At 32.4% G+C, this 17,626-nt stretch overlaps 2 long non-coding RNA genes across 8 annotated transcripts in view; one reads left to right on the plus strand and one right to left on the minus strand.

Annotated features, from left to right (window-relative positions):
* LOC112641006 (uncharacterized) overlaps window positions 1-17,626 on the minus strand; it is an 87,284-nt gene that overhangs the window by 30,950 nt on the left and 38,708 nt on the right. For all 7 annotated transcript variants that reach the window (XR_004816738.2, XR_007411571.1, XR_007411573.1 and 4 more), the window contains one exon: window positions 10,785-10,911. This is a non-coding gene — a long non-coding RNA (uncharacterized LOC112641006). The remainder of the gene's footprint in view (window positions 1-10,784; window positions 10,912-17,626) is intronic.
* LOC112641008 (uncharacterized) overlaps window positions 1-17,626 on the plus strand; it is an 85,290-nt gene that overhangs the window by 5,609 nt on the left and 62,055 nt on the right. The window contains exon 2 of the long non-coding RNA XR_007411574.1: window positions 13,124-13,222. This is a non-coding gene — a long non-coding RNA (uncharacterized LOC112641008). The remainder of the gene's footprint in view (window positions 1-13,123; window positions 13,223-17,626) is intronic.

Below are 17,626 nucleotides of genomic sequence, written 5' to 3' on the forward strand. Positions count from 1 at the left end.
CATGAGAGCATAGGTTTTCATTTTTCTTGGGAAAACTAGGATTGATAGTTATATAAGTATCTTTTACATTATAAGAAACTACCAGACTGTTTTCCAAAATTGTTGCATGATTTTACATTCTTACCAGCAGTATATTACAGGTCAGTTGATGCTGCATATTTATTTTACCATAAGAATCTGCATAATCTATAGTTATATACATTAATTTTATAATTATCTCCATGATTGTATATAAGTTTTATAAAGGAAAATAATTGGCTATTTTTTTTGTTTAGTCTAGTAAAATCCCAGACATGTTGTAATAATTCCTTGTTAATACAGAATGAGCTGGATCTAAATATTGACATCAAAGTTGAGGTGATGATGTGTTTTCAGATTAAAAAAAATACTTTAATCTCTTAGGTTTGATGTTTTCCACAGGTAGTAAAAAAATAATAATTAAAAAGCCTGGTCTTGCCTAAACTGCATTTGAAACCAAACTTGTGGCTTTAATTGTTAATCTTAATTGTATATTCAGTGTGCAGAGTATGGTTTGTGCAGCTCATCTCTTATTTTCTTTTGGCCATAACATACATGTCCAAACACAAAGATAATCATAAGCAACAAAGGCGTTGATTTCAAATTAGAAAATTATATGAATATTTAGAGATAATGAATTCAATCCATGAGATTGCCACCTAAAGTGCCTTGAAATGGTTATGATTATGGCACTTGTATGGGAAATTTTACCAAGAACAATGATAAAGTAACTAATTGAACTACTATTTATACCAGAATATGAGAGATGTATGTCAAACAGCTAAATAGTGATTTTAGAGCCAGCACTCCACTGAAAGCCTTCTTATTTTAACTGTGTTTTTTTTTCCCCTACAAAACAGTTTTTCTTAGGGGAAAAAAAGTGCAAATGTTTATTGAATAGAATTGTGTTTTACATGATGTTTTTTATACCCATGGCAACACTGAACAATTCAAGAAGTGACTTACTGAATAAAAATAGCCATGATTATCTGCTTAGTCACAGGACAGAAACAGCATTAAACATTATAAAAAATGTGTTTGAAGAGATGAAACCCTCAAAGAATACTTAAATCATTAATAATGCTATCAGGAGCTACTTTATTAAGTGTGTGCCATGACACTGGTGTTACTCACATTATTTCTTTATGTACCATGAGATCTTTAATATCTGCCTAGAGAATCATAGTAAACTGTTATCAATTTACTGACATATATTTAGGCCAAGTCTTGAAACAATGCAGAACTTTTCTCCCCCTTTACTCTGAAGTCTCTAGTAGACATGAATTCACGGCTTCATATGAATTTCAAACAAGGAAATAAAATTCCAAAAGAATGTCAGAATTCTTTGTAATTAGGTGTATGTGTCTGTGTGTTTATAATATTTGCTGCCTCTACTAGTGATTTTGAAGAGGAAATATGCTATCTTATTAATTTTACACTATGAGCACAAAGATTAGTCAGTAAACTAAATGTTTTAGCATACATGCTAAAGAGAATAGCCTGATTGATTTAAAAATGATATAATTTGAGAAAGTATATAAATTCCCAAAATATTGGGAATTGATAGTTAATTAGTAACCTGTGTGTTTTATACACATTAGAAGAAAAATCGAATACCCATGATTTAGATTAAGAGGTCTGTGTCTATAGACACAGATATAGATGATATATGTATCCAGTTTTTAAATTTACTTTTCTGCCTCATGAGATTCTTTTTTTCATCTTTGAGAATGAAAAACCAGATAAAAATATACATTGGGTACATTCAGAATATAAGAAATGCAACAAAAGAAATAAAAGAAAAAAGATTGGAATCTCCAGTTTTCTGAGTATTTCATTCATATATAAACCCTGTGAGTTGTAAATTCAGGACAGAGGTTGTAAAAGGCAAGACAATTTCTAAATATGTAATTTTATTTGTTTGTTTATTTTTAAAAGATTTTATTCATTTATTTGAGAGAGAGAACACACGAGTGGGGAAGAGGGGCAAAGACAGAGGGAGAAGCAGACTCCCCGCTAAGCAGGGACTCTGTTGTTGGGCTGTATCCCAGGATACTGGGATTATAACCTGAGCTGAAGGCAGATGCTTAATCAACTGAGCCACCCAGGAACTCCCTCTAAGTAATTTTATATGCTAATATTCAGGTGTACCAAAGGGATATTTTCATTTGAAGATAATTTTCTTTTTCTTTTTTCTTTTTTGAAGATAATTTTCTAATGTGTTGCCAATCTGTTGTCTTGAGCAACACACACCCCAAAAAATAGGAGTTGCAAGATAGTTCAAGATAGAAGTGTAGGTAAACAGGACTGAAACATATATTAGACATAAAAGAAAAGTGCCTTCAGTTAGTCTGGAGAGAAGAGTACAGTGACCAATTTCCAGTTATAGTGGTGGTAGTTATAGTTTTTCAGTGAAATCTCAATGCCTTACATACTTAGTGTGGGTTTTCCACTATAAAGATCCACGTGTACTGAGACATATTATCAGTAGTAGTAATACTGCATTTAAGTGTGTATTTGTAAAGGTGATGAGTTAATTTTCTCAGTCTTTTTTTCTCTTCTAAAGTTGCTAAATAATATCCTGTTTTCAGTGCGCTCAGAACATTCTCCAGAATAGATCACATATTAGGTCACAAAACAAGTCTCACCAGGTTGAGAAAGATTGAAGTTGTATCATGCATCATTTGTGACCACAATTCTATGAAATTAAAAATCAATCACAAGAAAAAAATCTGAGAAGAGCACAAATACATGCAGGTTAAGTAACATGCTACTAAATAATGAATGGGTCAACCAAAGAATCAAAGAAGAAATTTAAAAAAATTACCTGGAAACAAATGAGAATGGAATACAATGGTCCAAAACCTTTGGGATACAGCAATAGCTATTTTAAGAGGGAAGTTTATAACAATATGGCCTACCTCAAGAAACAAGAAAAACTTCAACTAACCTAAACTTACACCTAAAAGAGCTAGAATAATCGGAGCAAATAAACCCCAAACAAGCAGAAGGAAGGGAATAATAAAATTTAAAGCAGAAATAAATGATATAGAAACTAAGAAAACAAAACAACATCAAAACAAGCAATAGAGCAAATCAATAAAATCAGGAACTGGTTTTCTGAAAAGATCAACAAAATTAATAAACTTCTAGTTAGACTCATCAAAAAAAAAATGAGAGTCCTCAAATCACAAACGAAAGAGGAGAAACAATAACCAATACAATGAAAATATAAATAATTGTAAGAAAATATTCTGAAAAACTATATGCCAGTAAACTGGGCAGCATAGAAGAATCAGATAAATTCCTTTAAAACACACACACACACACACACACACACACACACACACACACACACATATAACCTGCCAAACTGGAGACAGGAAGTAACAGAAAATTTGAACAGACTGATTACCAGCAATAAAATTGAAGCAGTAATCAAAACACTCCCAATAAACAAAAGCAAAGGACCAGACAGCTTCACAGGCAAATTCTACTGAACATTTAAAGAAGAATTATTATCTATTCTACTCAAACTATTCCAAAAAATACGAGGAAGCAAAACTTCTAAAATTCATTCTCTGAGGCCAGGATTACTCTGATAGAAAAGCCAGATAAAGAAACTATAAAGAGGAATATAGGTAGATATATCTGATGAACATAGATACAAAAATCCTCAACAGAATACTAGCAAACCAAACCCAGCAATAGATGGAGGTTTTAAAAAAAAATACATTCACAATGATCAAGTAGGATGTGTTACTATAATGCAAGTTTGACTCAATATTCACAAATCAATCAAAGTGATACAACACATTAATAAGAGAAAAGCATTTAATCATTTCAATAGATGCAGAAAAAGCATTTGACAATGTACAACATCCATTTGTGATAAAAACCCCTTTACAAAGTAGGTTCAGAGAAAACATCACAACATAAAAAAGGGCATACACAAAAACCCATAGCAGACACAATATTCAATGGGGAAAAATTGAGAGTTTTTTCCTTAAAATCAGGAGTAGAGCAAGGATATTGAGTTTCACTACTTTTATTCAGTATAGTATTGGAAATCCTAGTCACAGCAATTAGACAACAAAAAGAAGTAAAAGGTATCCAAATTGGTGAGGAAGAATTAGAACTTTCACTATTTGCGGATGACATGACACTATATATAGAAAACCATGAAAAAAAAAAAAAAAAGAAAACCATGAAGATGACACCAAATATCTACTAGCACTGATAAATCAATTCAGTAGAGTCACAGGATACAAAATCAATGTAAAGGAATCTGCTGCATTTCTATACACTAAGAATGAAGCAGCCTAATGAGAAATTAAGAAAACAAACCCTTTAGAATTATAATAAAAATAATATATTTAGGAATAATAAACCTCTGAAAACCATAAAACATTGATGCAAGAAATTCGAGCTAATACACAGAAATAGAAAGACAGTCCATGCTCATGGATTGGAAGAACAAACATTGTTAAAATGTCTATATTATCCAAAGCAATCTACAGATTTAACACAAACCCTATGAAAATACCAGTAGGAGTTTTCACAGAACTAGAGCAAACAATCTTGAAATTGATATGGAACTCCAAAAGACCCTGAATAGCCAAAGTGATCTTGAAAAAGAAAACAAAAAATGGAGTCAAAATTTCAGACTTCAAGTTATACTACAAAGCTGTGGTGATCAAAATGGTATGGTACTGGCACACAACTAGACACATAGACACAGAGATCAATGGAACAAATAGGAAACCAGAAATAAACCCACAAGTACATGGTCAATTAATCTTCAACAAAGGAGGCAATAATATGCACTGGGAAAGACACAGTGTTGGAAATGGTGTTGGAAAAACTGGACAACTATGTGCAAAAGAATGAAACCGGACCACTATTTTACACTGTATACAAAGATAAACTCAAAATGTATTAAAGACCTAATTAAGACACCTTAATCATAAAAATCCTAGAAGAGACACAGACAGTAATTTCTCTGACATTGACCCTAACAACTTCTTCTAGATATGTCTCTTGAGGCAAGGGAAATAAAAGCAAAAATAAACTATGGAGACTACATGAATATAAAAACCCTCTGCACAGAGAAGGAAACAATCAACAAAATGAAAAGGCAACCTATTGAACTAGAGGTGATCTTTACAAATCATATTTCTGATAAAGGGTTAGTGTGGGAAAATATATAAAGAACTTACAAATATTCAACAACCCCCCCAAAAAAAAATAACCAAATTAAGAAATGGGCAGAAGATATGAACAGAAGATGTCCAAAGAAGACATCTAGATGACCAACAGACACATGAAAAGATGCTCAGTATCATTTGGTATCAGGGAAATGCAAGTCAAAACCACAATGAGATGTTACCTCACACCAGTCAGAATGACTAAAACAAAAACACAAGAAACAACAGGTGTTGGTGAGAGTATGGAGTAAAAGAGATCCTCGTGCACTATTGATGGGAATACACACTGGTGCAGCCACTCTAGAAAACAGTATGGAGGTTCCTCAAAAAGTTAAAAATAGAGCTACCCTCTGACTAAGCAATTGCGCTATGAGGTATTTACATAAAGGATACAGAAATTCTAATCCAAAGAGATACATGCACGCTGATGTTTATATCAGCATTATCTACAATAGCTGAATTATGGAAACAGCCCAAGTGTCCAACTGATGAATAGAAAAGGGAGATGTGCACAATGGAATACACAATGGAATATTATTTAGCCATAAAAAGAATGAAACCTCCCCATTCGTAATGACATAAATGGAGCTGGAGAGTGTAATGCTATGTGAAATAAGTCAGCTGGAGAAAGACAAATACCATATGATTTCACTTGTTTGTGGAATTTAAGAAACAGACAAATGAGCCAAGAGAAATGAGAGAAAAAGGCAAACCAAGAAATGTCCTTAACTAAAGAGAACAAATTGATGGTTACCGAAGAGGAGGTTGGAGGGAAGATGGGTGAAATAGTTGAAGGGAATTAAGATCATACATAGCATGATGAGCACTGAGTAATGTATAGAATTGTTGAATCACTAAATTGTACACCTAAAACTAATATAACACTGTATGTTAACTACACTGGAATTAAAATTAAAAATTGAATAAAAAATAAAACACACACAAATAATATCTTCTTTTGTTTTCAGATAATATTATTAAGACTAGATCTAATCCAATTCTTCACATATGAAATATCAATTTAATGAGCAACATACATTCTTCCTTAAACAAATTCTAAAGTTGTGTTTTAAAGTTTTAGCACTTTAACTTTTTAAGTAGCAGTTCCTTTTCTGGATAAGGTGATCTTTCTGACCGTGTTGTGGAATGAATATCCTAGTAAGCTGTAGAATATGGTCTTATTATTACATCTACTGTAATGGTTTATCGGCCAAAACTTAGTAGTGTTTGGGGCAGGGTGAGAGGGGAAATATTTTTGAGAATTGTTTAAGTCACATCAAAGGAGATTCTTGAGGGCAGGGATTTTGTATGAAATGAATGGATGGAAAATAAACCAAATGAACGTTGGATGGTGATAAGACTGATAAGTAAAATCAATAGACTCACCTGACTTTAAAATTTAAACTCTCTTCCATATTTTCTCTTTGTTCACAATGTTAATTCTTACACTGCAGCATATTTCTCTCATTTCTTTATTTGCTTAATGAAACTACGGAATTACACTATAAATTATTCTCATTTGCAGTTCAATGAATATGTCCTTTGTATTGCTTACCCTTAAGCCATGGTAAATTCCTAAGTATATGGATTTTTCTATTTCTTATGTTGCATTTCCCAGATGCATTAACTATATGCTTAAATGAGCACACATACAAGAAATATTTCTTGATTATAAAAACCAGCATCTGGTTTTTAGAAGGCAGAGGAGAATAACCTCTCAATGTCTCAAGTCCCGCCATCAAACAGAAGTTATTCAATTTTGGATATGGCATCTGACTCTTGTATTGTTTTCTAATAACTTTTCTCCTTGAGCTCTGACATTATTTTAATTGAGTAGTAAGAATTTATTTAAATACTACTACATGTCTGGAAGTATACACAAAAAACATCATGAAGTTACATCACCGAGATGTACTGCAACCTAGCTATACAAAAAGAGGCTATCTACATAAAAGTATAACTTCCTCAGAGAGTTCCTCACCTCTGACCTCAATCTCTCTGAGCTTTCTTATTCATCACTGATAAATGAGATTTCTTAAAACAAAGCTCCAGTCACAATAACTAGCTGCTCAAAGATCTTCAAGGTCTATACTGAGTGTAAATCCAATTAAGTGTAAGTATCGCCTTTGGGAATTAAAAGCTTCAACAGAGTGAGCCAATATATTTTCTATGTAATTTCCCTCCCTTCCGCAGACAAAGCTGTGATGTAGGTAAAGTAGGATTTTCTTATTCTTTCAACATTTTCAGTAAAGTTCCACTTTCCTGCTTAATTCTTATGTTTTTTTCTTCTTTCATTCTTCTATATGCCTTGTGTCTATCACTTCTTGTAAAAGCCTTCGTCAATCGTTCAAAATGGAAAAGTACCACATTTTTTGAATCTCTGTTTCCTCAAAATGAATGTAGTACTATTTCTTTACCCTGACCTCCGCATTTTTATTTTCTTGTAGCCATCTTTTTCTTTTTGTGAAATTATTTTATCTACCCATAGTAGTTTGCATCCTCTTTTCTAGAGCACGGGAGAGGAAAATATTGATTTTCAGACTTAAAGTAAGCAATTGATAAGATGAAGTAATATGAAGTATCAAATTAAAGTTCCACTCAGGAAGAAACATGATTACTAAAACAAACAAAAACAAACAAACAACAACAAAAAAAACAATAAAAACATTCCTTCAAGACAAAATCATCACATAAAAAGTATCCTTTCACAAGATTCTTCAGCCATGTGTATAGTTTTAATTGTTGGAAAGTTGCAGAATAAATTTCAGTTAGTTAGAGACCATATACATACAACTGTGAAGAAGTAAAGCAGAAGGCAGATTTGTGTGACAATGAGAACCTGATATTATTCGAATGGATGGGAAGAAACGGACAATTATCAAATACTTGCTGGGTAATAAGTTAAATTTGTTATATCATTGTGTTGAATTTTATTGTCTTTTGGAGTGAACAGTTAATGTAACAGAGGACAAATATGCAATATTGCCAGACTAGAAAGGTTGATTCGGAGAAGAGTCAATACCATGATGTGTTCTTTCAGGAAGAGTTAGCTGATGGACAAAATTGTTATTTTTTATATAAGAAGTCTAGAGATTAAAAAAAAAAAAAGAAGTCTAGAGATAAAATTTTTAGGCCAGGGTGATTATAAGAAATTGTGAAGACTTGAGTCTTCTTTTAGGCTGTTCCACATTCTCTTGACTCCAAATCAGGATCCCTAACTCAAACCATCATGTTCATACAGCCAGTATCAATTTCAAGAAAGAAGGACTGAACCTTTGCTCTGAAAGAAATGTCTTAGAAATATTTCAAGACATCTATGATTGAATCCCATTGACTAAATTCAGTGAGATGTTAAGTTCTATGTTCACGCTTAATTAAAAGGGAATTGAGACATGTGTTTATTCTGGGTTGTCATATACCTAACTAAAAATTAGAAATTTTCTTAATTTTAAAAGAGAGAATCTATTAAGGGATATCTTGCCATCTGTCAGAAAGAGCCACTGGGTCTTTTTTTTTTTTTTTTTTGCCACTGGGTCTTATAAGAAGATATCTTTTGATATCGTTGAAAGTATGTTTTTAGTAAAATGATAAAAATAAAATTGTGGAAATATTAAAGAGGGAATAGTCACAAAAATGAGGTATCACATCCTCAATGAAGAAGACATTTGCTTATGAAAGAATAACAAGAAATAGGAAGGCTTCTTAGGGAGGGCCTCAAGATTAAGGAAAAAGAAGAGGACTTTGCATTTCTGAAGGAAGTGCAGTTGGAGCTGTGAGGTACAGTTGGAAACTTGGCATGGAAAAGGATCTGAGAAATATTTCCTGTGGATAAATTGGAAAGGACACATATACAGACTAAAACATGTTGAAAGGAGGAGGATGATAGTTTGGTAGATTCTATCAGATAGCCAATATCGTCTCAGTTTAACAAAAGCATAAGTCATATATTATTAGTGAGGGGAAAGGGAAATAAAATAGCCCATGGAGTGAATGGAAAATATTTGAAATACAGATACAGAAGTTAAGTAGCTCTCTAAATAAAATCAAATTATCAGGCATGATTCTGAATATCCTCAGCTAGGCTGGGTAGGAATTGCCTCATCTAGTCTTTGAAGGAAACCCACATGTTTATTAAAAAAGTACTTTATTGAAGATTTTACCTGACTTCAGTTGCATGGATATTGCACAACTTCAAGAAATAAGCTCGTAATAAAGATATATATTTTACAAAACTGCAATTGGCTTCCTACAAGCACTGTTATTGTTTAATTACAGATTTCTCAAAAAAAAATTCTCCTTGAAAATCTTGCTGTCAGAGACAAATACTTAGCTGGCTTTGGAATGTAATGTTGGCTTCCTAAGCATAAAGCAAGACACACAAAATGTTGAAAACACACTACTAGCTTTTTCATTGAAACTATAAATAGCATCTATATTGTGCTTTGGAAAAACAAGCAGGGATTCAAAACTTGATTAAAAGTTATTTTTTCCCCTTAAGCTGCTATGTAACTCACCAATAGGCTGAAACTCATAACTTACGTTTTATCCTTAGCAGACAAAGATGAAAGCAATTGGTTCGTCTGACTATGCATCCACCCCCCAAAATATGTTTGGAGGTAGGCTGAGAAAACTTCTAAAAAGTTAGGTGACAATATATCTTTTCTATTAATCTTTAAATATGATTAGGGTCCAGTTTTTAAATAGCATTCTCCCTATTTCTATGTTTTCTGGTTGTTCCCTAATTGTTTATAAAACAGGAAACCGATTTATTATAATGTATGCTATTCTCCTACAGGTAATAAAAGAAATATGTCCTTTAATTAATCTATCCCAGACAAGATGAATATATTATTTAAATAAAAAAATATATTTCTTTTTATAACTGGCCCAAAACACCTGAGAAATAGCTGTTCAGTTTTGAATGGTGCATGAATGAAAAAACTGCCACCATTTACAAAAAAAAAAAAAAAAAAAAAAAAAAGGTTGTCACAATGTATTATTTCTCTGACTCAAAGTTTATCATTAAAATACTTGAAACCAATGCAGGAATGGAGTATTTGTGTATAAGGGATGAAAAAGAAAGACAAAGGGGGAATACAATTATAGTTACAAAACCTCAAGCAATAGGACTTGTTTTAATGGGTTATCTTTTCACCTACCCACTCCCTCTTACATCCAATAAATTTATTGGGAAAAAAGAAAGCCTCTTGATTCCTTTAATATAGTTTTCTTTTGAATTTAATAGAATTAAATTCACTCTATATATTTCTGACCCAAATCTCAGAAAATCTAATCAAAAAGAATCCATTTCCTCAAGAAGATAGGAGCAAATATCTGGTTTTCTTAGAGCTCATATAAAAAGGTATAGTCAGCACAATACATCATATCCTCACCGAAGGCTCATTTAGAATGAATTTGGAGCAACTGACCTAGAGGAAGAAGGCAGCTGTGCATGGAAGAGACTGGAATCTTGACTCTTTTGAAATAGCAAAAGAAGTGAAAGGAAATAACCCAGACTTTTGTTTGGAGTGCGGGATATGGTTTTTGAAGTGTCATTACCTTGTTATAGAACTAGCTGCTCCATTTTCTAATTTCGTTGTTCTGCAGTAGAGATTTATGCTAGGAAGTGGTTGAGGGACTTGTGCTCAGTTTCTAGATAGGCAGCAAAGTTTTATCACGGCAATTACTAAGAAAAAGAGAAACAGTTAAAAGGATAATCGTTTTTACATTATTTTGGAACTCTGAAAGGAGCTAGATTTGGGTACATTAATAAATTAAAAATAAACCTACAATTTCAGAATGCATTATTTTGTTATACCAAATATCACATTGGATTGCAATTATTTACTTACATTTCTTTCTCATTCAGACTTAGATGGTAAGAGAAAATAATGTGCTGTATTCATTTTTTATTTTTAAAAATTTTTTTGTATTCATTTTTTATTTATTTTTTATTTTTTTAATTCATTTTTAAATCCCCAACCTGATACACAAATTCTTGGCAAAAATATTTGTGTAATAAACTAACCCGTCTGTGTTTATCTTCCACTCTTTGTTTTGCTTCCCCAGCTGCTGCTGCTGCTGCTTCTTCTTCTTCTTCTTCTTTTTCTTCTTCTTCGTCTCCCTCTTCTTCTTCTTTTCTTCTTCTTCTTTATAGGCTTTTTCTCTTATAATTCACTAGTCTTAGATTTTTGCTTTTAGTGAATTTGTTTTTCATTTTATGAGAGTAGTTAGCAAGTATAGAATGTATATAGCAGGAATGAAAGAATGATAATGATATAAAAACCGCGTTTTATGAGGAAACAGTACACAAATGAGTCCAGTCAGTGCAGTGACAGGACGTGAATGAATGGTCTTCAAATTCCTGAAGGGCTGTATTATGAGAGAGCAGAGTCTGTACCTCTTAGCAAAAGATACATTCACAGGGGAGTTTAGATCAATCTAACAGTTGTCCACATATGTAACAGCCGCCTTTTAAGGTGTGAGATTCCTCTCCTGGTGGGGTAAAATGGAGACTGGAGGGTCTGTTTACAGGGATAATCTCAAGAGCATTTCTTCCCAGGAATGAAAGAAAGAATTTGTTGATTCTCTTACCCATTCCTCGTAGATATAATAGTTATCTCATCACTTGACCAGCTGCTAGCCACCTCATGATGATGTTTATGAATGTATATCTGATATAGACAATTAAAATGCTATTGCCATTCACTCTATATGTACTTTTATTTTGAGGGTGGGGAGTAGGTTTCTGTCTTTTTATTGTTGAGTTGTAAAAGATATAAGTACCTTGTCAGATATTTTCCTGCAAAAATTTCTCATTCTCTGGGTTATCTTTTCACTTTAGTTAACATAGAGTGTTAGTTTCAGGTATACCATATAGTGATTCAACAATTGTATACATTACTCAGTGCTCTGGATAAGTACTTTTGATAATCGCTATGCTAAGACATGGGGGACACAGAGATTAATGAAGATACTTTTCTCTTTGGATGTTCAGACTTTACAGTGAGAGGAAAGGTACAAAACATAATTTATGATGCAATGAGCACAATATAAGCAAACTTGTCCTCTTGTCATCCCCCCATCTTCTGAATACTTTGTCTGCCAAAAATATTGTTGTTCTGCAAATATAGGTGGACAATGCACATATCTATTCTTTGCAGACCTCCTGGGTTTTCTGTGTTCTGTTTTCAGGAAAGAAACCCCTTGTTAGAATGTTGTTGTGAAAAAGGGCTTTTGACTAAACAGACAATTAAGTATATGTTCATATAAGGAACCATACTTCACTTCCATACAGATACAATGAGTTTTCTAGAATCTGATTTTGGGATGTAGCAATGAAAGATAATTCAATCAAGGCAGAAAAATGATGGGCAAAATCAGGCAACAAAGTCAATATAAATTTATTGGATAGGTGACACCTTGTTTCTTAGAAAAGCCAAATATGTATGTTATTTTCCTATTGTAATATAAATTGATGCCCTACAGTCCAGTATTTGCCATCATATTTTAATACATTCTTCAATGTGGTAAACTCTCTTTTAACTTATGGACTTTGAACTTGTAATTCTCTGTTTTGAAGTTCTATCTCTCCCCAATTCTTTGCTGATACAACTCATCAGAGCTTAACCCTTCCTGCCCCTCATAAATTAAGCCTGATCTCTACTAATTGCTGCAGATATTGTTTCTTATCGTGATTTTCAAATATACACGTGGAGGGGAGGAGTTTCATATTAATAATATGAAGTAGAAAGCTATATGTCTATTTTTGGTTGTATCTTAAAAATCCTATTACGTTAGCAAGTGATTAGTACTCCATTTGAAAGCTAAATAAAAACAAATTCATTGCAGGTAAACTGATTTACTCTCATATGCACTGTTAACATTATTCATTTCAGTTACAGAGACTGTATTTTCTCAACTGTACAAAGAGGTGCTTCGACTAATGAACCCTAGTTCCTTACCTGGTTTACTATTCTGTGATACTACAAATTTCAGTAAGCTAATTTTATGTTTCATCTACATGCTAAGAATATCATAGCAGATAAATAACATTCTAGATAATTGTATTCTTTGGCTATTTAAAGTTCTCTGTTAATGAGAATGAAGATAAATAAATGATGGAGAAATCAACTCTTATATCTATTCTATGTGTCAGTAATCAGAGAAAGAAAATCTACATTATCAATTAAATAATAAAACATTAGCATTTTGGTAGAAGCCTTAATGTCTTTCATTAAGACATATATTGATATTCATCAATATAGGTTCTCCGTACTTCTTTTGAATACCTCTTATCAAGTTTACTATGTTATGATCGCAAGATCCATTCTTTCTTTTTACTGAGTATCATGAGGTCTTATCTCCCTGACCTACGTGTAGTGAGGCACCTCTTCCCTATTGGCCACAAGACAATTCTTGCCATGGGTTTGATTTATTACAAAGCATAAAAAAGAAACCCTTGTATCTTTGTATTAAGTATCTGGAGCATGGGCATATTCAGAATCCAGCTTGTGAATGCTCCCCAACCTTTCTGTAACAGCTGCAAATGTTAATAAACAAACAAAGGGTGGTTTAAAATCTAGATCTGTAGTCATCCATAGATTATTTGTCATCACATACTCCAAATACCTTCTATTTTACTTTCATGTAAAAGGCAAGTTGATTAGGCCAGATGATAAACTTCATTCTGTGAAGGTAAAAACTGATTGATCTCAAAGAGTGTAGATAATATCAAATCATGTTGAAAATGATTGTCTTATTATTTCATATGGCGTGACCTCAGATTCTTTGTGTTTTGAACTGCAATAAATCTTTCTCATATATATTATGAAATAACAAATGATCACTTTCAGAAGTCTAGGTAATGCATATTCTCTGTGTATTTCAAGTCCTGCATACATATCATATTCTTCCTAGCTAAATAGGTGTACTTAAAATTTCCATTTATTTTGGGAAGATCATTTAAATGTTTAGGAAGAGAATACTTTGATCATCTTGACATTTTAGTTATGACGCTTGACAAAAAGTATGAAATTCCAGAATATCATTAATCTTAATAATTTGACAACTTTCTAAGAAATACATCTAATAATATAAATTGGCTTTAATTTCTAAAAATACAGCTTGTTTGGTGTTTTTCAAGATATTTCCTTTAGAAAAAATGCAGATAAGTTAAAGAGCATTGCACTGTTAGTATTGCCCAACCAGTTGAATCAAGAAAAAATAATATGTGCCAAACATATTGGGATTATTTTTGGAGACTTATCATATGGAAGTTGTTTCTGGACCAAAATTAGTGACTAATGTCAAGTGAAAAAAATACTGAAAATAATATTTAATTTGTTTCTTTCTCAATGACCTAGCACATTCTAATCACATTTTTCATAGATCATTTCTAGTCCCAAATTTATATCATCCTATTTCTTATAAAGGAAACCTTATGATTATATTTCATTTATTTTATGGTATTATTAATGATGAAAATATATTATGTATTAATAATATATTCCTCAAAATTAAAGCTTATATCAGTTTTGGGAAAATGTTGTAATATTTTCTACAATGTCTATGTTATAAACTCTTCATTTGTTTCATATGCAATTATATAACAATCTAATAATGTTGGAATATATACATTTGTGTGGGTTTACTAATAGTACGATGAGGTCTGTAAAAGGTAAAGAATGTTTGTTTATAATCATGCTATATACTTTTACCCGGGTTATTGATTAAAGTGAAATCAAGAAGTGACAGTAATCTTTTACACAATACACTTCCCAGAATAAGAAAGAAGATGAGTAAATTAGTCTTTCTAACCCCCAGTAAAATTCAAGCAAGATTGATTTCATCTAAAATTTTCAGAGGCAAGATTTTTATAGAAGTTCAATTACAATATTGTCATTTTCTTGTACTGCATATTGTATTTACAAAATGAATATTATGAATATTTCAAATAAAGCATAAGCAGTAATATAATTTATGTGAAACATTATATTTTGCTTGCAAAACTGTCAGAACTTTCACTATGGCTATGAAAATATCTGATGATTATACTTTGTATTATTTAAAGTTTGTGGTAAAAATGAATGATGTTTATTTGATTATATTTTAGTGTTAAGATGAATGAATATTAAACCCAAATTTTTATGCATCAGAGAATCAGGTTTAAAAAAACTCTGGTTCTTGTACTAAACTGCCTATAAAAGTGTAAAATGTTGACTTTTGATCAAAACAGGACTTTGAAATACACTTTTTTGCATCTATTCAATTATTTTAATCTGAAGAGTTCTAAAAGCAGATAGAATCCAGATTTAAAGTACTTTCTTAATTGAACTTTACCTGTTTTAGAGTATCAAGAAAATAAGAACAAAAGCCAGGTTGAAAGAATGACACTAGTCTTAAACTTTTCATAAGGCCCATATCTTCTTCATAAGAGTCAAATGCAAAAATATTTCTATTTACAAAGAAAAAGGGAAAGTGGGTGGTGAGAGGGGGAGAGAAGGAGACACGGAGAGAAACAAAAGCACAAACATTATCTTTTAATTTAATCCAATAAATCTCAATTTGCACTTAGTTTGGAGTACCAGAAAATCATATGTCTTTGTCAGACTTCTTGGTGAGGTGATGATTATATTCATGGAAAAACATAAAGAAAAAAACACCATCCAATTAAAAGTGTAATCAGATGCCAAGAGAATATTAGAGCAAATATTGGTAGATAGTCAAATCTATCCAGCAGTACACAATTATGGAGAGTCTACTACATACTAGTTACAGTGCATGTGATTGGTAAGTGTTTCTAATCTCCACCTGGATAGTCATTAGGGTCTCATTTTAACCATTCATCTAGGAGCTCATTCGTTCAGCAAATATTTATTGTCAGGTCCTGTACTATTTAATGTGGATACGATAATGATGAAAAACAGACACATTCTCTGCATGCTCTGAATTCACAATCTACTGTGGTGACAGTATTTATCAATAAATCACAAAAGTAAATTTATACTGTGAGAAAAAGATGAAAGGAAGCAATGTGCAATAAGATTGTAAATTAGAAAAGCTAATGTTTTTAAAGAGATGGGGAAGGTTTCTTTAAATATATTGCATTGTTTTTTTTTTTTTTAATAAAAGTTAATAAGATGAACAAAGTTTAGGAGCTGAGAGAAGCAATTCAAAGAGAAGAATATGTAAAAACTCTGGCCGGAAGGAGATTAGAACTTCTCCCAATATGGGTAATCAGAAGCCACACTTAGTCCTACACCAGAAGGGTAAAAGAGAAAAAAAAAAAAATCCACTAACTTGTTAGGTAAGGTTGGCAGACATTTGAGTAGTGTTAGTGGTTGAACCTTTCTCTTTGGTGCAACCACATTGTGGTGACTTTTGCATTGAATGGCACTGAAGGAAACAGATGAAAGTTTAAGCTGAGATCACCAGTGTTGGAAATCACTTTTAACATGATCCAAGTACAACTGGCGTTGTGATATAGATTCTCACCACCTAGTCATGTCTGGAAATTGCTAATTAAAAATAACATTCTTAAACTACAGAAGGATTTAGGATATAATTAAACATTTGTCAATATCATTCCTGCATATTCTTACCAACGAAGCATGCTTCTAAATAATTTTATTTATTTAAATGAACTTTCATAAAGTTCTATAGTAGAAAAGATGAGTCATAATTCAAAATTTTTATTGGGAGAGTAGTAAATTCTTTATTGTATCATACTAATGTAGGATGTTAATGATATAGGAAACTGGGTATTGGGGTATATAGGAATTTTCTATACTGTTGTCACTGTAAACCTAAAATCACAATTCAGGAAGCACAGATTCAGGTGGAAACTTGAAGTGTCTGGCTTGTAATGTGGAATCATGGTTTTTTCTAAGGAAAAAAGAATGGGTGGAGCCACTATTACATGTATTAAGAAGAGAGAAAAAAATAGGACTTTAGGAACCTAAACTATTTTGGCTTATACCTCCATTGACTACCGACTCTCTCTTCAAAACCTCCACAACCTTCAGTCTTAGGGTCTGAGTGCCCTGTTTACTTCTCAAGTAATTGCTGAGAACAATTGTCATTTTGTCCAGTCCAAAGATTTGGTCCCAGTTTCTCTGCAGTGGCCACCCTGGCTCAGTTTTAAAATGGCACCATTCATGTCAGTTTTTCATGCTGGGAACTATAAGGAATGGGTTCTTCTTTTGCACTAGATCTGATTCTGAGACACCTAGGCTCTTACTGCTACACATATCTTGTCACCACAACAGAATGGGAAAAAAACAGAAAAGCAAACAACAAAAACAAAGACAAAAGGAAGGAACACCACTGATTGAGAAAGAAGGAAGGAAGTGCGGACACCTGGGTGGCTCAGTCAGTTAAGCCTCTGCCTTCGGCTCAGG

Source organism: Canis lupus, chromosome 6, assembly GCF_003254725.2.
Source record: "Canis lupus dingo isolate Sandy chromosome 6, ASM325472v2, whole genome shotgun sequence".
Classification (NCBI taxonomy): domain Eukaryota; kingdom Metazoa; phylum Chordata; class Mammalia; order Carnivora; family Canidae; genus Canis; species Canis lupus.